Here is a 23403-nt window from a genome sequence, read left to right as displayed (position 1 = left end):
CCACCTGCAGGTGCCCCAGCGGGTTCTCAATTCTTTGTCTCTGCATGCTCCTTCTCTAAAGTAATTGTGAGCATGCTATTGGCCGCCCGTGGAAACTGAGTGCCTGACTCACGGAGGCCTCATGAGTCCCCAGGCTGATATTCCTACTTTGGTTTTCTAACCTACTGTCCCCTCCCCACCCCCAATTTACTCTAAAGGGCAGTTTTTAAAGGGGTCAAATGTGTCCCAGCTTCCAAACCTCCAGGCTTATCCTATGAAAAAAGCATTTGTCATTCACTTTACCAGCTCCCCCTGCCAAATAAAGGACCCAACAGCGTAAAGTGTCAACTGCTAATGTTCGGCAAGGCTCTTCTCTCCCTAAATCAAATTATTTGGAATCCTGAGCAATCTTGCTGCAAAGGAGGTATAGGTAAGAGCTTAAGCCAATTGGGGCGCCTGGGTGGCTCACTGGGTTGAAGCCTCTGCCTTCGGCTCGGGTCATGATCCCACGGTCCTGGGATCGAGCCCCGCGTCAGGCTCTCTGCTCCGCGGGGAGCCTGCTTCCTCCTCTCTCTCTCTCTCTCTCTCTCTCTCTGCCTCTCTGCCTACTTGTGATTTCTCTCTGTCGAGTAAATAAAATCTTAAAAAAAAAAAAAAAAAGAGCTTAAGCCAATAGAAGAGAGCTGATAAAAGCAGGTTTACCTTTCATTTCCAATCAACCTAGATCCAGACAGGGGCTGCTTAGAAAGCTGTTTCCACATGGTTTGTCTCCTCTGTCACTGTCCACAGAACCCTGAGAAGCTGTAGGAATGCAGGTGCAGACTCAAGGCGTGGTGGAAATGGACTGTACATCATGGGGCAGAACCCTATGCTCTTCTATCCCACCTGGACAGAGCCCAGGGAGATTGACCTCCCAGGAGTATCCACGTTGGTCTGATAACCTAAGTCTAGGATGGGCCAACTCCGTAACTAACGTCGAGAGTCAACTGAAAATTCATATTTGAGCATACATCTGGTTTTGTCTTAGCCCCAGCAATATCTCAGCTTTACATGAAAAAGTAGTAACAGGACCCTGGGGAAAATTTATGCCCTACTCTATTACTGGAAGCAAAGTTACAGGCTCTACAGAGCCTAAGTCCAGTAAATCATCAAATCTTATGGATTTAATACCATTTCTCCATTGTCAGTACTCCAATGCTGATCGCTATCAATTCTTCCCTGGACTTTAACAACAACAGCCTCTTAGTTTGCCGACTTGTACTGAATCTTACTTTACCTTCAATCCATTCTCCAAAAACTGTCAGAACAAGCTAGTATTTCACCTCCCCTCCCTTAAAATCCTATAATGGTTTCCCTATGGCCTTCAGTCCAAACTAACCTGAACTTGTTAACACCACTCGTGCAGCCAGGCTTCCAGTTTACCCATTGTGTACCTCCTTCCCACCCCTCTTTTACAGAACCAGTATCCATTTCTAAAATGTACCTGACCTCTCTTATCTCAAAGCTTTTGCCTCTCCCTCATTTATGCCCATGCATTCTCCCTTTTGTCTGACTGACTACTGGTCCACTCCTTAGGTTTTAGTTTAATTGGCATTACAACATGGGCGTTTACCCTGACTCCTAAGGTTAGGTACCTATGGAATACACAGACTGAACTCACATTGTCTATTTTTCTCTCTCCTACTCTAAGGAGAGACCACTAGTATTTTATTCACTGTTATTATAAGCCTGCTCCTGTGTTTATTAACTACTTGCAGGATTAATAACCATCATATACCAAGTATTATGCTAGTTGTCAAAAAATACATTATCAAAAGCAAGGTTTTTTTTAAAGATTTATTTATTTGAAAGAGCAAGTGCGGGGGGAGGAAGAGAAAGAATCTCAAATCAGTGGGGAGTTTGCTTGAGATTCTCTCTCCCTTCTCCCTGTGTCCCCCTTCCCAAAAAAGGAAACATGTTAACTTAATAAAATTATATTTTGCCCTCCCTACCACATTGCACTGAAATATGAAAACTTCATAAGAATTGTGAAGCACATAGCAAGGATATTATTATTTCCATTTCATAGGTAATCGGAGAATCTTCACTCTCTGAACAAAAGCCAATCAGGGCTTAAGTGCAAAGTTTTGTCCATACATACTAAAATTTTACAGGGAGTAGAATCTCTCCGTTAAAGTACAAATCAGAAACTGTAAAAGTCTACTTCAAGACCTCGTAAATCACGGATTATTTAAATTAGTGCCTTCAACTCTCTGTTACTCTCAAAAAGAACAGAGAAATGGCATAAATAATCCCCAAATAATTTTTGGGAATATGTCATAACTTTTTTCATAGAAAGTATGTCCTAAAATTGTTTGACCTGAATTAGTATTCAGTGTAACATGAATTATCTGAGAACATGCCAATTTATGATTAGAAGAAATATTCTAAGCACAATGAAGTGTATTAGTTTAGGTTTATAATACAATACCAGACACACTGCACCAATGGGAATGTATCAAGCAGAAATTACTCCCATGGCAGAATATAACTGTACAGAATTGAAAACTTCACAGTGTTCCATACAACAGCACCACAGAATGTCATCTTTACAAAATAAATTAAATAGCTATAAAAATAGATCTTTGCATTAGGTCTTCTACTTAAAACAAAATCACCCCAACATCTTCAGAAAAAAAGCCATTCTCACCAATGGTACCACTATCAGGACAAAGGATGTGTCACCATAAATGTGTGTGTACATTCTAAGAATGATTTCCTTGTTCAAAAAGTTTTACAAATGTCACTCACCTTCATTCCAATATACTTACAGGAATGGGCAAAGGGTGAAGCTAAGCAGGAAATTATAATCCTGGCTCACAAGAGAGTAGAGAAGTGGTGAACATTTTCCATCCTGTATGTCAGCTGACAAAGTTTTTAGGTTGGCTGTCTTAAGTATGCCTTCTAAATATATAATATAAAATACAGGACCTCAAATTAGTACTTTGAAATAGAATTTTAGTAAAGACTACAAAGCACAGAGGCCTGGGTTTATGCCACCCACCCTACTTGGGAGGCATACTTGGAGAAGTTACCTAAGCTTTCTGAGCCTGACATTGCTAATGTTAACTTGGAGTTAACTAGGAATTAACCTATACCATGCAGGATTGTCATTAAACTAATAAAGAACTGGTAAAGAACTTGGCGTACAGTACACGCTCACTACCACAGCATAATAATTAAAGAGCCAAGACCAAGTTCTATCACTTAGTAGCTGTGTCACTTCAGTTATTACTTAACTTCAGTTTCCGAGTGTGTGACATGGGAATACTAACACTCACCTAACAAAGTGTTATAAAGACTGAATTTCTTAGAACTCAACCAGGCAAGTGGTAAACACTATGTGTCAGTTACTATTAATGTTATCATTACCACCACCACTGAAATATTACATAACCACTGGGATGCCTGGATGGCTCAGTCAGTTAAGCATCTGCCTTCGGCTCAGGTCATGATCCCAGAGTCCTGGGATAAAGTTCCACATTGGGCTTAGAGTCTGCTTCTCCCTCTGCCCCTGCTCACTCATTCTCTCAATCTCTCTCTCAAATAAATAAGATCTTTCAAAAAAAAAAAAAATTACATAGTCACTGTCACATTATTGATGATACCTTCCATTTCTGCCACCTGAAAAAATATCTCAAAAAATTAACCTCATTTTAGTGAATTGATCATAATACAGTATGAGCTTACGCAGCTGAGAATTTTTATGGTGACTTTAAGTGCACAAGATGTAACCTGAATTGACTGTTGCTCAGGAATACTGAGATCAAATATCCATTCTAAGTGAACAAATCCACTCAATGGACTAAAGCATACCACAAAATGACATGTCTACTGTACTTTCTTTGTATTTTCTCCCCCAAAAGATCTCAAAGCAGTAGAAATAATCAAACACAGCAAACCTCAAAATATACAAACTTACGAAAACTGCAGCTGAGAGCAATCAACATTTTCCCCCAAACTTTTGCCACACAATTACAAAATGATGCTATAGTCAAAAACTCTTTGACCTTGCCATTCTTTCAATTATTCAAAACATTTGGGTATCCACTGAGCACCAGGCTAAATTCTGGTGCAGTAAAAGAAAAGGAGAGACCAACAATAACCGTGGCAATGTCACTAACAATATAATTAAATACTTCCAAATATTATAATTGTGTTTCCTTAAACAGTGAAAAAGCAAATTATAGGCCCTAACGGTTAAGTGCATCAGTACTTAATGATTTAAGTAACCTCATATAAGCAACAGTCCAGGATTTTCCCCAAGGAAACCAGGAGTATAATGAAATAGGCATCCCTCTATACTCCTCAATTACTTACAATGGTAAATGATCATTCCAAATATAAGTATAATAATCTCAAGAGTGAAACTATGTAACAGATTTTTTAACCTATTTTTGGGGAAAGTTCAGAGAAATAGAAAGTTCTAAGTCTGATCATGTAAAATATCACCTGTAATCTATCAGAAATAAACTATATTCGCTTAATCTTAGAACCTGAAATGTTATTTTTGTGGGGGCAACTAGAATCAATTTACTAATCATGTCTTCCTTTGATGAACCAGTTTCATAGAAGAGAAAAATCTAGCCTCTATCCAATTATGAAATGATCTAGAGTTTATACTACAGATCCAGAACCTGAGACAATCCATGAGCTTCCACTGGAGCAGCTATGTAACTGTTAAAAGTTCTAAAGAATTGAAAAATGTGTTACCTAACAAAATTGTTCTGCCAAAGAAAGGCAATTCTAACTATGAGTTAATAAATCTTACTGCTAGAGTGGTTATCCAAAACCTATAAGAGAACAAACATCCAAGTGCCTTTTTAATACCTAGCTCCCCAGAAAGGCTATTAGAAAATGCTGACATTAATGCTGATAGCAATGGTATCATTCTGATATCCAGGTAGGTATACCACAGGACTAAAAACCTTTCTTTGACTTCATTATTACAGACTATGACTGTCATATGAAAAAAGGGGAGCCTGTCATTTCATTTCATGGATGCTGATCAGGCAGTTGTAGCCAACTACACTTCACCAAGGGGTTATCGAATAAGCCCCAATTACCAAGTGCTATAGACACAAAGCTTCTGTTTCTATTATTAAATATAATTAAAGAATTAAAAGGATCAGTGTATTTTTCTAGAGGTACATTTGTCTAAAATGATTCGCAATAAGTCCCCCAAAGACCCAAGTGATTGAAATTCCTTCAGCTATATAAAACACTCCTCTGGAATGTCAGTCTGCCAAACTGCAAGACTGTAAGAACACAAAATTGACTGATACACATTTTCCACATAAAGATTATGGAGTAAAATGTTGGCAAACGCAATAAATACACAGGAGGGGGGAAAAATGTAAACAAATTCCACAAATCTTTGTCTTATCCAGAATGGCACTTTGTGGTACTGCAAGAATTCAGGCATTTAATCGGTATTCCACACACCAGGGGACCCTCGATGACTGCTGTTGACAAATTCGAGGAGAAAAAGTCTCACCAACCAACAGTAGTAACAGGTAATGTTGCAAATCAGTCATGAAACCAAGAGGGCAGGAAGGTGGAGGAGTAGAAAGAGTAACAATCTTCTGCCAAATTTTACATTCTAAGAAAATTAACCCATCACAGATAACACTCCCGGGGAAAGGAAAGGAAAAAAAAGATGATGATATTTGGTACAGCCTAGAATAGCCATGAGTTACAGACACACAGAGCAATTGCCACTTGCACTACATTTTGACAGTCACAGATTTGGGTAATTATAGTAGAAACTGTGTGTTTTGGAAACACCCTAAGACCACACCCCAGGGCTGAGAATCTGGACTTTGTAAGGCTGGGAATTTAAGAGGTCAACGCGGTGTTTGGGTTGCACGGTCCGGCCGCGCAGGTGGAAGGGCGGAGAGGGGCAATAAAGACACCAACTTTCACGCGGGTGGCCAGGAGGGCTGGCGGCCGCGGCGAGGCGTGGCGGAAAAGGGAAAAGGGGGTGTGGATCTGTGGGTGAGTCCGCGGAGAAAGGGAGGGAGGAAAGGCGGCCGCGAGGAGGAAAGGGAGGTGGGCGCCGCGGGTGGGGGGCGAGCGCCGACGCGGGAGGGGAAGGGCCGGCGAGCCGGAGATCACGCGCGGCCGCCGGCGCTGGGGTTGGGAGGGCGCGGCGAGCACGCGCGTGGAGTTGCGGGTGGGAGGAAGGGGAGGAAGAAAGGAGGTCCGAATGAATGAGCGCCGGCGGCGCCGGGGCCGGGGCCGCGGAAGAAGGGGTCGGGGCGCCGCGGGCCGGCGGGCGGGGGGCGCCCGCAGAGGTGCAACCGCAGAGCCGGGGGTGGGCGCCAGGGCGGGCCCACGGCGCCGGGGGCCGAGGAAGCCCCGCGCCGGCGCGGCCCCCACCGTGCCCGCCTCTCCGCCAAGATGGGGTCGAGGGGCAGGATCGCGAGGGGCGTGAGGGAAGGGGGGAAATGGTAAAAATAAATCGCTCACCCTCCGCGCGAGCCTCCGGGCTCTCTCAGCCCCGCTCCTCCGCCCTCCTCGAGCCGCGGCGGCGGATCCTCAGCGGCGCTAGAGGGAGCCCCGGGCCCGGAGCGGGGCAGCGGCGGCGGCCGGACCAGGAGCCCCTCCGCACCTGCCCCTGTGGCGGAGCCGCGACGAGCCAGGCGGCGGCGGCAGCAGCGGCGGCAGCTCCGAACGGGGAGGGCAAGTGACCCGGATGTACAGGGTAACAGCGAGGAGGGGGAGGGGGGAATGCCAGGAAGTGAGGGCGCCGCGGACCTGTCCGGCCGTGCGCATGCGTCGCGCGCCCGCCCCGCAAGGTAAATCCTCGGCCTTCCTTCCCCGCCCCTCTTCTCCCGCCCCTCCTGAAGGGGGCGGAGCGAGGCCGGGGACAGGTGGTCCGGCGCGGGAGGGAGGAGAGCAAGGGGGCGCGGCCACCGCCTCCGCGCCCCCCGCCCTCCTTAAAGGGGCAGCACCTCCGCGCGGAGATGGCATCTGGGTGGGTCCGAGTCTTGCAGCCTTCTCATTTTACAGAAGGAAAACTGAGGTTCAGAGGTCGGCGGTAGCTGCCTCAGGTCAGCGAGCTCGGAAATAGCAGGAACTGGAACTCGGAGCTCGCAGTTGAGGGCTCTTTGTGCTGAACTCAGCGAAGCTGCCACCTCCCACCCCTCTCCAGGCCTGGAATGGCTGGGCTGGTTGGCACGCCTTTCCCTCTCCGCCAGGTACTGAACTTCACTCCCGCGCCCCGACAAGGCAGAAGCGCTGGCAGGTTCCCCAGAGGTGCACCGTTATTGCCTGTGATGGTATCGTGGACACGCCCTGGGGAAGTGTTAAATGATCAGTCTGAGAACAGAAATCAGGCGCCGCTTGAGACTTGTACCTTGCCACGCATGGCTCTTTCAGATAAATGAGGTTTTTGTTCTAGGGTTCCGCTCTGGGCAAAAATGTCCGGGGCAGAGTGTGGGGGGTGAGGTGGGGGGGCAGAGAACTTGGACGTGGCCCAGGGCACAACATATTATTCCCCTAATCCACCTTCACCCTTGAACATAAATGCTCCCTCTTTACATAAAAAACCTGAACATCCCATCTAGCTGGTTCGTCCCAATCCCACTATGAAACTCAGATTTTTTTCATTAACACTAAAGTGTAAATGATCACAATATTACCTTTCTCTGGAATATTTTATGTTTGAGCACATCGTCACCGTGGAGGTAAATGGTTCTGAATATTTGGGGTCAAGGCCCTACTGAAAATCACACAAAAGTAGGGGTTTTACTCCCCCAGAAAAACTGCATACAATGTCAGGCGATTCATGATCCCAGGAAGCTTACCTACGAAACCCTGATTATGAACTCTGTTCTGGTCAAATAGGTAAAATCCCAGGAACTACCCAGTCCTTACCAGATACAGCCAAGAAATCAGTCCTTGCCCCAAACATAGAAGAGCAACCCTTACCTTATTTTAGCCTTTTGTCTTCCCATTGAGTTACATGGAGACTACATCGTATGAGCTATACTATATAGAAATGTATTAAAAGAGTCACAGGGAGATTAGATGCCTTTTTCAAGGCACACACTAAAGGCAAGAGTCCTAGGCCTCAGCCTTTTGCCCTAATTATCATAATTTAGGATTATTTAGGGGTTCTATACTGTATCTATTATAATCTTCATCAATTTCGATTAAACTGAGGGAGCCAATTTTTTGCCAACACTGATGCTAACAGGATGGTCTTCACAATCCAAGAACTATGGTCCATGTTTATGACACACTGAGACCCATCCTTAAATAACCATGGTCCAGAGAAACCCACCATCCTCGATTTGTACCAAGGAAGAGAGTTCATACACCTGCGCCATCCCTTAAATATGTGCTCTGTGTAACCACACACCTCTACCTCAATATCCCAACAAAAGCAGAAATATCTTCCATTGTATTCCCAACCCCATCCAGTTTAGCTCAAATATCTCCCATTATGGGGAACCCATTACTGCCCTGTCAGCCTCTTCTCATTGTGAGGAACCTCTTCTTTTACACTGAGCAAAAATCTGATACCCAACAATTTTCATCCACTGGTCCTAATTTCATCTCTGGAGAGCAACACAGACATGATGCCAGCCTGTGGGAGCTTACAGTCCAGCCAAGAAAAGTCCATGATGAGTGATAACCATAAAATAAGATCAGCCCCCTTTCAGAAATACCTTTCTCCTTGTCAATTCTAGACCCATTCCTAGCCTGTGTCACAACTCACATGTAAGCTCGACCACTACCCCGTGTAGGATATCCTGAAAATGGGAATAAAAAAGAAGACCTTAGAGAAGTGCTGAATTTATTCTTCCCCAGTCCTTTCTTTGTCATCCTGCCTGAATGTAATCCCACTTCAGCTGAGATCGAAGCTTTCAAAGTTTTATGTTGAAAAAACAAGCAGGAGGATGCAAAAAAGAGGTTTACATAAGAGAACTAGGCTCTTGATGATTTAATCACTGTGACTTGTTAGCATTTTTCTTTGTGAGTCGTTCCTATGTGCCAGGCACCGTACTAAGCACTTTACTTGCATGTCCTCTGTTGCTTTTTAGAATCTCCCTATATGGTACTGTTATGTCCATCTTATAAATGAGGCAACCAAGGCTCAGTATCAGAACCAGGATTCAAACCCAGTGTGTCAACTCCACAGTTGTCCATTTACATAACTAGACTCTGTTTTTGTGAATTTCAGAAGTTCCTGATGCCTTCTTTAAATGCTGTTTCCTTTGAAAATTGCACTACTGAATCAACTTGAAAACATTACAAAGAATCAATTGTTTCACTTAATCATTGATACATTCAATCAACACAAAATTCTGCCCCTCTATTATGTCGTAGGCACCATGCCAAGGGTTTAAAGTGGAGTACAGTAGACAGGGTAGGTGCCTGTCCTGGAGGGGCTCAGGATTTAGTGAAAGAGCTGCGACCTCAGATGACGGCACAGCACGATTCGCTGTAACCTAGGAAAGTGGAAGAACCAGCCATCCCTGGAACGGCTGTGAAAGCTTCAGAGAGGATGGGTTTGGTCTTGAAGAGATCAGGGAAGGGATGAGAAGAAAAGGCACGTGGGCAGAGGAAGGGGAGTGCATGACATGCTGGAGGGAAGACTGGGTGGGATGGTGGAGAATCACCTCAACCACCATGCTACGGAGTTTCAACTTGCCTCCTGAAGGCAGTAACAAGTGAACAGCAGCGTCTCAGCAAGGGAGAGACATATTTAGATGTTGTCTTATATCAAGATCACTCCAAGAGGGCCTACAGTGGGATTGAGAATGGGGGCCCGCAGACCACTGAGGTTGCTGTGTAGTGCAGGAGAGAAATAACGAGGGCCTGCTTTACGAAATTGGCAGTGGAGAGCAAGAATGGGCACTAGAATTAAGATACTGACGTCGAGGGGTGTCCAGGTGGCTCAGTTGGTTAAGCGACTGCCTTTGCCTCAGGTCGGATGTCAGGGTCCTGGGATCAAGTCCCATGTTGGGCTCCTTGCTTGGTGGGGAGCCTGCTTCTCCCTCTCCCTCTGCCTGCTACTCTGCCTGCTTGTACCTGCTCCCTCTCTCTTACTCTCTCTCTCTCTTTGTGTCAAACAAGTACATAAAATCTTTTTTTTTTTTTTTTTAAAGATACTATTGTATCTACAGGAGTTTGTAACTAGTTGAATCCTGGGGAAGAAGCAGCAGGAGCTGTGGGACTCTGACATTCCTAGCTTAGCAGACCAACTGGAAGGTGATACCCACTCCACCCCAGTACCTTCACATAGTTTTCATTCCCCTCCTCTTCCTACCTTTACCCATGTGAACGCACGTTGCTTCAACTGTTGTCAGATACACACAACTGTTTCCCAATGCCGTTTCAGATTTCTGCAGTCAACATTTATCATTTTAATGGCTGCAGAACATTGCATCACATTGAAATAGCTCCATTTCCTTCAGTTACTAAAGGTTCACACCCTGCATGCCTCATTTATCCTAGACTCATCTGGTTCTGAGCATTTTGCAAGGGATGGGTTCGGTGAGGGAAGAGGGCCTTTAGGTGAACGGTGTAAGAAAAGTGTGGCCACAAGCGCCAGGGAAGCTGCAACTCTCGTGGGAGTCTACTGAGCAAAGGTGTGGCACAGACAACTGCTGAGCCGTGGAAGAGAACACATCAGCCTTCCATTTATTCCGTCATCCAGCAATGCATTCTCATGAAGCTGAGGACAATACAGCAGAGCCCAAACCCCCTCAAAGCTCTGCGTTCAGCCAGCCAGGGCCTGAGTCCTGTTCTTACACTTTGTACAAGTTACTCAACCTCTCAGGGCCTGTTTCCCCACAAGTGAGTTGTAAAGATGAACCTGGTGAAAACTTACAAAACTAGAATGGAACTAAACATGCGTTAAGTTCAATAATGATTTCTGGTGTTGGTCCCTTCCCTATGCTTTCTTGACTCCCATCGTTTTCTTGAGTTTCTGAGCAAAACCACCAGGCAGCAATGCATGTACTAGATGTAATCGAGCCTGAATCTGCCAGAGTGAACCAGGGCCACTCACTTGACCTCAGGAACCTTTCATTTCCCATCTGGGAAACCCACCTAAGAGCCTTGTTCACAGGAATGTTGCAAAGCTCTCCTTCAGTACTATACAGGAAAATGTGTTCAAAGAACCAAAGTAAAATGTTATTAACAACTATTACTGCTGTTACAGACATTGCTGTATTCTTGGTTTCTCCCCATTGAAAACAAACAAACATACACACACACACACACATTCCCCCTCCACATAAGTTCCTTGGACCGAAATTTCTGGGTTAAAGGAACTGACTACTGTTACGGTTCTTGATGTGCGCTGCTCAGATCGCTCTTAGGGAGGACTCTGGATGGTGCTACCATACTTAACTCAGGATCACCACATAACTCCTCAGCCTAACATTCAGGGACTTCTGTCAACTGCTTCCCTCCTCCTCTTGGTGGAAAGAAGGAATATTGAGGAAAGAGGCACCCTCCCAAACATGTCCAGGGTGGGTAAGAACAAAGACTCCAGTGCCCTGCCTTATGCCTGAGCATCCAATGGGCGAGTCTGACAAACCCAGAAGAAGACCGGGGAAGGAGGCCTGGACGTCCCCAGGGCAACACTCCAGGCCTGTCTGGCATGAAAGATGGCATCAGAGCTCCTACCCAAAAGCAATGAAGTACAAAGCCAACAACTCAAACCCTGACATACTCCTGACACTCCCGTGACCTAGCAAAACATTAACCAATCTCTCGGGCCATATTTCCCCAGAGGCTCTGTCTATGAGCCTCTGTCATGTTCCCAAATGTAACATTCTCACAAGTGGGCAGTTCCACAACATCCGCTTTGGCCAGCCTTCGGGGTGACCTGCAGGAAGGTGGCAGGCTCTCACAGCTGGTCCTTCCCTGTGCCTCCAGTACGCCTTCCAGCCTCTTCACGTGGCTGTTTCTTGGCCTTGCAGTTCAAGGGTCACCTCCTCAAAGTGGTCCTCCCCATCGCCCCACACCTAGCTCCTGTCAGTCATTCCTATAGGTCACTGGCTTTTCTCCTTCTCAGTACTTATTACAACCGTAAATATTTTTTTATTTTCTAGCTTAAAACTGTTTTTATTCTTTTTTTAAAAGAGTTTATTTATTTGAAGCCCCTGGGTGGCTCAGTTGGTTATGCATCTACCTTCGGCTCCAGTCATGATCCCAGGGTCTTGGGATCCAGCCCCACATCGGGCTCCCTGTTAAGCAGGGAGCCTGCTTCTCTCTCTCCCTCTACCGCTCCTCCTGCTTATGCACTCCTGCTCTCTCTCTCTCTCTCAAATAAATAAATAAAATTTTAAAAAGAGATTTTACTTATTTGAGAAAGAGTGAGTGAGAGAGAGAGCAAGATCGGGAAGGAAGGGCAGAAGGAGAGGGAGAAGCAGATTCCCCACTGAACACGGAGCCCAAAGCAGGGCCGGATCTCGGGACACCTAGGGTCAGGACCTGAGCAGAAGGCAGACGCTTCACCATCTGAGCCACCCAGGTGCCCCTTAAAAATGTTTTTAGAAAAAGCCTCCCACGAAAACACCAGCTCTGTGAAGGCAGAGGCCGGGGCTATCTTGCCCAGTCCAACACCTGTCATTGTGCCCACACTGCTCCTAGGAGACCCTCAATAAGCATGCAGAATGTCTAGGTAAAAAAAGGAGGTTCCCAGCCACTCCATACCTTCCTTTCACCCCAACTATATGAATAACACATGTTGACTGCAGAAAAATTTGAAAACACAGATGAGCAAAAGGAAGAAAATATAAACACTTATGATCCAACCTCCCACCATGTGGATACCCTTCCAAATGTTTTTTCATATCTATATAAAGATAATGCATATATTTTTATAAATATGGTTCCTATTCTAAACTAATCTGCTGTGCTCCATTTCATGGTGTATCTTAATCACCTTTCCTTAATAAAAGTACTTGAGCTGCCCTGTTGTGAAAAGCTCTGTAACACTCAGCCCTGTCACCATACCATAAAGGATGTAACACATCTCCTGGTGTTGAGCTAAAGGGGAGCTTTCTTCAATGTCAATAAAGGTAACATGTTTTAACACAGCACTTCCCTCTTGACAAGCTTCCCATTTTTTCCTCTCTGTCTGTATTGCTTTGGACCTTGTATTTCTCCAGAACCGTACTCCCCACCGCCCATTCACCACCTGGAGTTTAATATTAGAGTCCCCGTCAACTGCAGAAGCAAAATGGTCTGCAGCTGACATCTGACGAAGCCAGGACAATGCCTTGGAGTTCAGTTGGAGAATCTGTGGCAGGTACAGGGGACAGAAATCAAGATTTGTGTTTTCTTGCCAAGATTTTAATGTAAAAAGAGGAAGAACCTTCCAAAGCAAGCCTTAGTTTGGCCTCCCCAGCCCTGCCCTAAGGCAGTTTTTCCCAGTTTTACAGGCTGGTGGTACACAGGGTTTACTGATGTCCTAAGCAGTCTGAACCCCAAAGCCCACTGCCCCATGGAAGACAAAGAGCTGGCTGCAAAGAAAACCAAGAGGGCACGCTCAGGATGTATTTCCTTTCCGGAAGTACTCTTCAGGGCTCTTTTAGCCCCTGGTGGGGTTCAGGAGCCATGTGGCATTTTCAGCACTGACAGTCACTCCCCTTTAGGAGGAAGGGCCTCCCCAGGCCTGCCTGGCGAAGCAGACCAGAAGAGCACACCCCACACCAGCAGGAAGGCGCCGTGCCCCAGGGCACCCACCACATGGCCCACCTGCCCGCCCCCAATGTGGCTGGGCCCAGGAGGGTGTCACCTGAAGGAGGGGGACAACACGTTGTCCAATTGGAAATGGCACCAGATGACGGGAGGGAGAGGGACAACTGGATGGGCCATCTGCTCCTGGACCTCACCCCACGGTGACCCAGAAGCCCAAACCGAGGTTCATCTCTCTTGCCCCACCCATCTTATACGGCGCCCCATGCAAGTGAGAAGACAACTTGATCTGTAAAGAAAGAGACTCCCCAACGGGGTCAAGGGTCGTTAGGTTATCCATGCCATTGTCAAGAGCTTCTTTGTGAGTTTCACAGAAACACCAGAAGAGATGGGTTTGCTTTGAAACAGCGTGGCCGAAGGAACCACCACCACCACGAGCCTTCACACTGATTGCTTCGTTCTGCCGGTTTTGAACAAAGTGATTTCCACCCATTTTACAAACTCAATCTTTATAATGACAGCTTTCAGATGAGAAATGAGCTCTAAGAATTTTAAGTATGTTGCGGGAGGTCACAAAGCCCCTGAGACGCAGAAGCAGGATCGGAGCCAGGTATTAGCGGCTGATTACTTGGCCTCGGTCATGCTGCTCTCCTCGCCTCCCATCCCCCTTCTCTCTGCAGACATTCCTGGCACCACCCAGTGTCCAGGCTCCAGCTGAACTACTAGGCTACTCGTGCATAAAATAGGTACAAGACCACCTAAGTCACCATTATTGTGAGGATTAACCGAAGTAACGGAACACAAGGAGCCGCTAACATTCACTGACGTTTTACCCTCAAAACAGCAATTACATACAGTTAAACCTAGTATGTCAGCATTCTTGGAGAGCTCTTAAGTGTTTAATAGATGTACATTCCTGATTATCTTCCTTTTTGAAATTTGTAGCTTTTGTATCCAAACTTGGAAGGCGGCACATCATGGTGACTAAGAGCTCAGACCTGAGTCTGAAGCCCTTCATTTCCTCATCTGTAAAAAATAGGAAAGTAACAGTCTTTGCTGTCAGAATTAAGTTATTTCATGGAAAGCACTTAGCACAGTGTCTGGCAAATATAAGTGCTCAATAAATATTAGCTTCTTCTATTATTTATTATTATTACTGTTATTATTAACTTGCTTTCATTAAGATGGTATTGGTGTAAAACTGCCCCATTGTAGCATTATTTATAATAAAAACCAGAAACAAATTCAATTTCCCACAATATGGAAACAGCAAAGCAGGGCTCTGAAAGGATTGAAAGAATTAATGAAAATCAATTTAATTAAAATTTAAAAGCCCCTGCTTTGCCACTTAAGGGCTGTATAATTTTGAGCAAGTTATTTCTTTTCTCTGGACCTGTTTTTCCTCACCTCAAAAATGAAGGATTTGCTCTCGATGATTCGTAAGTCCTCTCCAGATTTAAAGTTTATAGTCCTAAGGCTCTAAATGCTCTAAGTAAAATATAATCCATCAACATCAAGGATAATATACAACCCCTGAGTACACAGGCAGTTGGTAGCAACATGAGAAAATATTTTACATACTCCTGACCTTCTTTAACACTCCTGTTTCTTTCTGCAACAGTGGTCACCTCTTAAGAGAATTTGTATTCAGCGTGTTGTCTCTCTCCAGGAACCAGGCATAAGCTTCAAGGAGAGCCAGGATTTAGGTCTGGTGTGTTCACTGATCCATCTACCCTAGCCATTATAATGATGCCCAGCACATAGTAGGAGCTCAATTAACATTTGCTGGTTGAAAATTTGTGACTATTCCAGAGGAGCAAAGTACAAAACTGTATATATACAAGAATGCCGTTAATATACATGATGTAGCCCCATGGGGAAGTGGCAGATAGGCTCAGAGAGGTTAAAAGGAGAGAATAGGGGTGAGATTTTTTTTTTTTAATTTTCCTTCAGTGTTTTGAACAATTTGTTTTAAAAGATGGCCTTCAAAAAGGGAAGGGGATAGCCAGAAGAAAAATAAAAGAGAATTAGAAGACTTGGCCAAGGGGGCGGGAAGCGACTCTGAGGGAGGGCAGAAGGGGTGGCGGGTCGTGCGGAAGCAAACAGAAGACTCTCTTAATGGAAACAGAATCACAGAAGCAGAAAGGAAACTAGGTAATAAGATGCAGAAAAGAAAAGCTGATTTATCCTGGACTTTTCATTACAAGCTAGTATCTCTTAAACTAGTCCCAAGTTGACAGGCTTCCCCCATTAATTGCCTCAATTGATGGAAGCTTTAGTGAATTTGAGCACAAAGGGGCACTTGGGGCTGTTACCTGTTACTCTTCCCACAGGTCCTGAGACGTCCTGTGATGGGCTACTGTGGATGTATGAAGGACAAGTTCCACATACTAAGGTTAACTGGTGAGCCACGGCCCTTGAATTTCATTAACCAGCTAAGCAGCAATTCCATCCAGGGTTACACACTTTGGTGGGAGGGGCTACACACCAAGTATAGGAACAGTCTTCCCTTCCAGGGAATGAAAGTCATGCTGCCTTCCTACAATACAGATCAACACACATCTGCCAAAGAAATGATACAGACATAGGGCCTGGAGAAAGAGTAATTCCTTTGGCTTTGGGGAATTAGAGGGGGAGAGGCAAGAAGTTGTCGAAGGAAGGCCTGGTGTCCTGAACTTTATCAACTCACAGGGACCCTAGCACTCTTTGCAGGCTTAACTGTGAACCCTTTACCTGTTTCCATCTTGCATTTGATCATATATGACTCTTAATGCCTCCAGCTTCCCCAACTGCTTTCCTGAGCTCTTCCATGCATTTGAACTTTGGGCAAAGTTGGATGCCCCGCTGTGAGAGTGCTCAGGATCTTGTGCTTCTTGTCTATAGCATGCACATAACTGTAATTGCACAGTGATTTCTGTACTTCCTTAAATACTGGGAACCCCACAAGGATACTACTGTATCCCCAGTGCTAGCACTAAGCCAGGCATCATGCCTGGCATAAAGCATGTACTCAAACAGGTACAGCTGCTCAAGCCTGGTCCAGTCTGAGTTATCCCAGTGCTAGGGCCATAACCCTACTCCAGACTCCTAACATGGACACAGCCCTAAAACCAGGGGATCAGATGAGCAACGTGAGAAGACAAGATATAAACCCTCCCCACCAAAGTCGCCAAAATGATCAAGTGTCTAACCAACTAGCTGAAATACAGAACAATGCGGTTGATGAACATGACCTGACAGTGTGAAAAAGTTATAAGTTTTGAGGCTACAGAAGAAAAGACATTGCATAAGATTTAAAAAACCAAAAAACCAACCAAAAAATCCCCACCACCTTTCTATGAGAGAACCAATATGATCCAAGTTAAGAAGCAGGTTAGCTGGTTTAGCTAGCTTGCTCTCTAAAATCCTGGTGCTGATTTCATGTTCGAACACAGGTTTAATGAGAAAGCATCCCTCCTTCCATTTTAATGCACAGACCACGGTAGAGAAAAAAAATGCTACCCCGCTCAAACTCTGGTCTATCTAAACCCACAGCCTTGAAGAAAATGTCTGCACTATCCATTTCAGTATTCGCGTAGCATTTTTATTTAACAGGACATTTGCATTAATAAGTACCTGATGGGTCACCTAATTTTAGACACGTAAGGGACCTTGGAATTCGCCTTCAATCGAACATTTTACACTGAAGGGAACTGAAGGCCCAACAGGGTCTCAGAGAGGTCTCAAGGGAACACAATCTCCAAGGTCTGGACTTGGAGTGAGAGTCCGACACCTGCAGAGTTCCTTTCCAATGGTTGGATCCAAAGGTTGAGGCATCAACAGAGTCCATAAAAAAAATCTCTACTAATAAGCATGTATACAACATTGGATGTATACATGCCTCCAGCTTCCCCAACTGCTTTCCTGAGCTCTTCCATGCATTTGAACTTTGAGATCACACATCTGGTGTGATCTTTGAGGGTAAACAAAGTCGATGAAAGCATTATGCTTATTTGGCCCTTCACTATATACAAATCTCTTCCAAAGCAGGGGGAAAAAATGTTAGGAGACATGTACCAAATGATAAAGAGACAAGTGACAATGCAGGTTGTATGGGACCTCTCAATCACCCATACAGTGGGGAATGATGTCTTTCTTGGTACTAATACTAAACTGATTTATAGAGTTCCTATAAATGCTCCTTCCTGCTGCTGTGCTTGCCTTTGCCCATGCTACTCTCTATGCTACAAACACCCTTCCCAGCACTACCACACCCCACAGCCAAACTCCCACCTACCCACCAAGACTCCAGCCAGGCATAGTGTTTCACTATCACTTAGCTCCTGTTATCATCTATGGTAACCCATGTCCCTACTGATGCCCAACAGTCCTCCTAGGATGCGTCAAGAAGACCAGCAATGGTATGACGTTCCTATAGCACCATATATCCCATTGAGAAAAGCACTACAAACACACCAGGTAATGTTTCATTAATTTATTTAACCTGATTCCTTGAAACACTGACTGATTTTGATGGATGAATCAACCTAACCCAAGATTAATAGCTTGGTTTTCTACACTCATTTCTCTCTCAAAGCCGCAAGCCAAAATCAACTCACTCTCAATTTATAACTTTGCAAAATATGCTTTTGCATATCGACTCCTGAATCCACTGTGGTTATTAAAAGGATGGCTGCATCCGTCTGGATGGGCCAAGTTATGCAGTGGTAACAAACAGCCCTGGAATTTCAGCCCCAGTGATGACCACAGGGGTCATTCTGGGGTCAACAAGATCAGCCCAACAATTCTATCTTTCTGGACTATATTTTACAATCCAGATTAAGCCACTCTGTGGTTGACATCGGTTTAAAAGATATGACCCCCCCACTCCCGCTTTTCCCTCTCCAACCACCTACAGAGCTGTGTGGCAGGGCTGCAGTATGGATAACGTGTGACAACATTTGTCACACACCCAGGATACTGCCTGGCAGATAGGCAGCAGTCAGTAAATGATAATGACGGCTAGTACCATTGTCATTACCACTGTCCCTACTCGTCGTCAGGTATAACAGGGATGTTATTAAAATTCTCCTAGACAAGTGGTTCTTGAGCTTGTCTGCAAAGTGGAACTCACCCAGAGAGCTGAACTCACCCGAGAGCACCAACCCAGAGTTGGTGAATTAATTCATCTATACTACGTTCTGGGCTTTGGAATTTTAATTGTAATGAGTTTGAGAATCACTACGATACACAGGCACCAGATTCACATCTGTACTTACAGAAATTTGCTTGTTCACCCATTCACATGCGCATACACAAGCTGGCCAGGTTCCCGGAGTCCTGCCCCCTCTATGATAGTGGTGGTCACATGGGTCACGATGAGTTAGGTTATACTGTGGTAACAAAATAGCCCTAAACACTAGTCCTAATGACAACCACAGTAGCCACCCTCTAGAGTCAACAGGATGAGATCAGCAGTCCCTCTTGACACAAAGCCTACACATCTACCCTTAGGTCTTTCCTGTTTCCTCTTTTGAACTTCACCCTTCTTCCAAGGTCCAGTTTAATGAGTTTGCCAGGCCCAGAGTAAATCAGAACCAGAAAAATATACTGGTATGGACAGACAGGGAGGAGATGTGTACAGAGGATCACCACTGAAGACTCTCAGTAATGGAGACCATGCTTTGCTTGGCTCTCTATCCCCAGGACCCAAAACATGGTAGACAACTTGATAGAAATTTAGATAGGTAGATTCAGTATCATCAGTAATAACCTGAAAAAAATGGAAGGCAGATACAAGAACTCCAAAAAAGAGCATCGAACTTGAAAGTCAACTGTGTCAACTTGTCACCAGCCACCATTTTGATTTCCCCATTTTGGTAATTTCTCCCAGGATGAAACCATGTGTCCAGCGTGGTGCAAGTAAGTGAAGGTCAGGATATCTATGAATAAACCAGTGCTCTTTCCCACGGGTGGCAAAGCTCAAGACATGCACCGTAGGTGCAGGGGGCAGTAAGAACACAGACATCTGGCCACCAGCATACACATGAGTTTTGGTCAATCATCTCCTGCTCTGTTGGATGTTCTATCTTTACAGAGTGTGGAGAAAACCAGAAAACCGGCTTGCACGTCCTTGTTTTGGCAGTTTAATTTAGGAATCACACTGGCTTTACATAAACTCTTCACCAAAAAATATATTCTGTCTTTGGAGCACATGAGTTAACTCGGGCCCAGGGGAAAGAAGCATTGTATACAATTACATAATAGTTACTCTATTACTTTAAAAACAAATGGAAGCCTCAGGCAGCAAAGTCAAAAGGAGAGGGAAATCATTTTTGTAAAATTATCTGAATGCAACCATCTCTTCTGATGCATTGTGAGTTGACAATGGTTCTGCTTTTCTCAGAAGCTCATTCAATTACAGCTTGCTTATCTGGATCTGCGAGAGGAGTTTTCTTCCCCTCTAGAGTTAGCTAAAGAAAAAAGCCGGCAGAATTCCACTAATAAAAGCCTGAAATGAAAAGCGCTATCTACCCCCAAGGCCCTGCTTGTTGTAAAGGCATCATCAGATGAACCTTTGTAGGTCTCTGCAACCATCACAGAAAGAAGAGGAAGGAAGATGGGATAGCCTCTAAACGCCATGCTCTCTTAGGTGTGTGCCTGCTAACAAGCGACTTAACCTCTCTGAACTTGCTTCCTCATCTGTGAAATGGAAATACCTACTTGACAGGGACATTATGAGAACTAACTAAGGAAACACGTAAAGTGCCTAACGTTCAATCAGTGTAGTAAATGCCCTTCCTCTGATCATTGCCCACATCTCAGGAAGCTCATTAGAATGTGAGCTTTTTAAGAGAAAGGGCATTTTTTTTTTTTTTTTTTAAATTTCAGAGACGGGACCTTGCTCATCTTCCCACATGCATATCCTACACATTGCCCCCTCACAGACTGTAGCTGCGTCTTCTGCGTCTTCCATTCTACCCTTCCCACCAGGCAATATCCTTCAGTCATTCCGCCCTCATTGCCATTTCCAGGAATGATGAGTCTAAGCCACTCAATGTTATAGCATTTCCTCTGCCGCCATGATGGACTGAGATGGAGGCGTCCTGAGGTGGATCCTATCGGAGGGAAGCTCAGGAATCTTGTTCCTGAGCCTGGGGAGAGATGCTAGCTCTTCCTTGCCTGGACGTGATCCAATAAAAATGGGGTCTGAGAGGTCCCAGTGGCCAGGTCACCACATTGGACAGCTTTCCTCTGCATTCCCTGGAACTCACCTATTCCTCCTGACATTTACCGGCATCTAACAAAGCTGCTGGCAGCCCACTTACTACTATGAAGGGAGTCAACCTGAGAACAAAGCCAACAGACACAAGTGCGAAGCCCAGAAAACCACCAAGAAATGAAGCCGGAGCCCTGATCAAAGTGTGCCTGAAACCAATACCCTATGTGAATCACTCCACTTCTCCTATCAATTATCCAGTTTGAACTAGGTTCTCTGTCCCTTAGGACTCAAAGCATCCTAACTGATACACCCTCCTGCATGGCTCAGTGAATCACCAAGCAAGGGAGTGTGCAGAGATATCACCTCTTCAGTGATTTAACTCAGACTTCAAGTTCCCTGGGAGTAGGAGCCCTCATTGGTCTTCGCCAGCCAGTATCTCAGGCTTAACAGAGTTTCTGGACTCAGGACCTCAAAAAATACTTTTTTAAATAGGTAAATGGAATGAAACTGACCAAATCACCCAGATTATCACAGCCTTTTAAAGGCCTACTCCCCAGATGTACCTCGATCAGGGGAACATGAAGAGGGAGCTCACAGGATTGGGGGCCATCAGACAGGCCCGAGCTCAAATCATAGATCCAACTGAGCCTCAGTGTCCTGCCCTACAAAATGAGGTTGTTAATATCTACCTCCCCGGGCAAGGAGAGCCGTGCAAAAATACCTGAAGTTGCATTCAAGAAATATGTATTTCCCTCCTTCGTTTAGATAACCCTGCCATATGGCTAACCTCACCATATGGTGAGTCCTGGTCTGGGGTTCAAAAAATAGGACCATCATATGTATACAATATGGGCCAAATCCCCGATTACCTAGCAGAGTCACCTGGGAGGGTGAAGACAGGTAATGCATACCTTGAGCCTCCCATCCCTCAACATACACCCATTCCCTTCCAGAGAGGGATCCTGGGCAGAGGGCATAGATCAACGAGGCCTCTGGCTGTGATGCTTCCTCTTTGTCTGCTGGTTGCTTCCTGGCAGAGGCAAGGAACTGGAGCAATCAGCAGCCCCACAATCATAGCCCCAGGGGCTGCTGGTCCAACCCTTTACAGGGGAGGCAAAGCTCAGCTAGACAGTCAGCTTCAGGAAGGCGGGAACCTTGCCTCATTCACCAGTACACCCCCAGCACCCAGTAAAAGAGTTCCTGAGCGCCTGAATGAAAAGAGTGAATGGATGTACAGGGAGTGATGAAATCAGGATTCTCAGAATAGAATGGTAGGGAAATCCTGTTAGTGCACACACTGCTGGTCATGTAGCAGGCAAACCCCAGCCCAGAAACGAGAGTGGACTTCCGAGGCTGGCACACGGGGACTGAACTCTGGCCCGAGGATTTCAGTGCCTTGGTCTGAGCCACAGGTTCTTTCTCAGACAAGTACCATTATCAAGCTTAAATAAGATTTTTTTTATTTTTAGTGCAGCTACAAACAGGGAGAAAAGGTTGACAAAATATATACCCAGATATTAATAACAATTAGCCTTCAGTGGTAAGAGTATGGGAGGGCATTTATTTTTCCCTTTTGTGTGCATTTTTGGATCTTCTATAATCAGCATAAATGGACTGTCTAGTAAAAATAAAATGAAATTAAAAGTGGGGACATGCCGATGTCAGTGTCTAGCCCAGCCCCTAGGACATAAAGTGGGGACCCAGCAAAGACTCTCTTTCTACGAATGCCCTCCAGACGTTTGGAAATGGCTTTCATAGATCTCTTATTTCCTGTTAAATATTTCAGCTAATGTCATCCTCACAGGACTTGATTTCAAGGCTCTCTTTTATCCCTCCTCTCTGCAAAGGCTCCATCTGTTAAAACCCCACTCGGGGTATTGTATAAGCACGCTCCCGTTTGCTCATTCAGCTGTTAATTCATTCACTGAGTAAACACTGGTTAAAAACCTACCCTATTGGACATCCTTGCTTTTGCTTTACCCACACGTCCCTCCATGCACAAAGGGTTCCCAGACTTTCCTTGGGAAACATCCACCTCCCCTCACTTTCATCCTTGTGCTCTGGGAGGTGCAGACCCTACCCCAGGATGCCCAATCAAAGCATCACCTTTGCCTACGACAGGGATTGGTCGGGGGATGGGCATGTGACTCAGATAAGACCAATCAGAAACATGGAGACTCAATTCTAAGACTTTGCTTGAACTGTTGGGAAAGTGGCCTTTTTTTTTTTTTTTTTTTTTTGGCTCCTGCTAAAAGTGTTGATAGCCATCTTGCCACCACAGCCCAAAAAGAAATGACAGGTGATGCCGAGGGATAGAGAAACGCTGTGTAAGCCTTCCCAACACTGTTTAAACCATGCTTGGATTTATATCCCTGGACTTTTCAATGGCATAAAGCGGAAGGCAGTTCAAGTTGGGTTTCTCCATGGAGGTCAAAAGAATCCTGGCAATGACCTCAGAAAGACATGCTGCACGCTGGCTAGGCACAGAGGAAGAGATGACCCACACCGTCTTTCCT

The 23403-nt window shown here is 45.2% G+C and overlaps 1 protein-coding gene and 1 non-coding gene across 10 annotated transcripts in view; both read right to left on the bottom strand.

Annotated features, from left to right (window-relative positions):
• Window positions 1-23403, bottom strand: part of CYRIB (CYFIP related Rac1 interactor B) — a 143023-nt gene that overhangs the window by 72586 nt on the left and 47034 nt on the right. For 2 of the 9 annotated variants that reach the window (XM_059165619.1, XM_059165618.1), the window contains exon 1: window positions 6490-6799. The exons of 4 other annotated variants lie outside the window; for them this stretch is intronic. The gene's annotated coding sequence lies outside the window, so the exon portion shown is untranslated. Of the gene's footprint in view, window positions 1-6489; window positions 6804-23403 lie in introns of those variants that run through there. 3 more of the 9 variants (XM_059165616.1, XM_059165625.1, XM_059165615.1) reach the window with 2 other exon arrangements.
• Window positions 727-911, bottom strand: LOC131828423 (small nucleolar RNA SNORA73 family). The gene has a single exon (XR_009352432.1). It is a non-coding gene; the product is annotated as a small nucleolar RNA SNORA73 family (small nucleolar RNA).

The sequence above is a fragment of the Mustela lutreola genome, chromosome 3, assembly GCF_030435805.1.
Source record: "Mustela lutreola isolate mMusLut2 chromosome 3, mMusLut2.pri, whole genome shotgun sequence".
Classification (NCBI taxonomy): Eukaryota; Metazoa; Chordata; class Mammalia; order Carnivora; family Mustelidae; genus Mustela; species Mustela lutreola.
The sequence above is the reverse complement of the archived record's forward strand: the minus strand, read 5'-3'. Positions and strand labels throughout refer to the sequence as shown.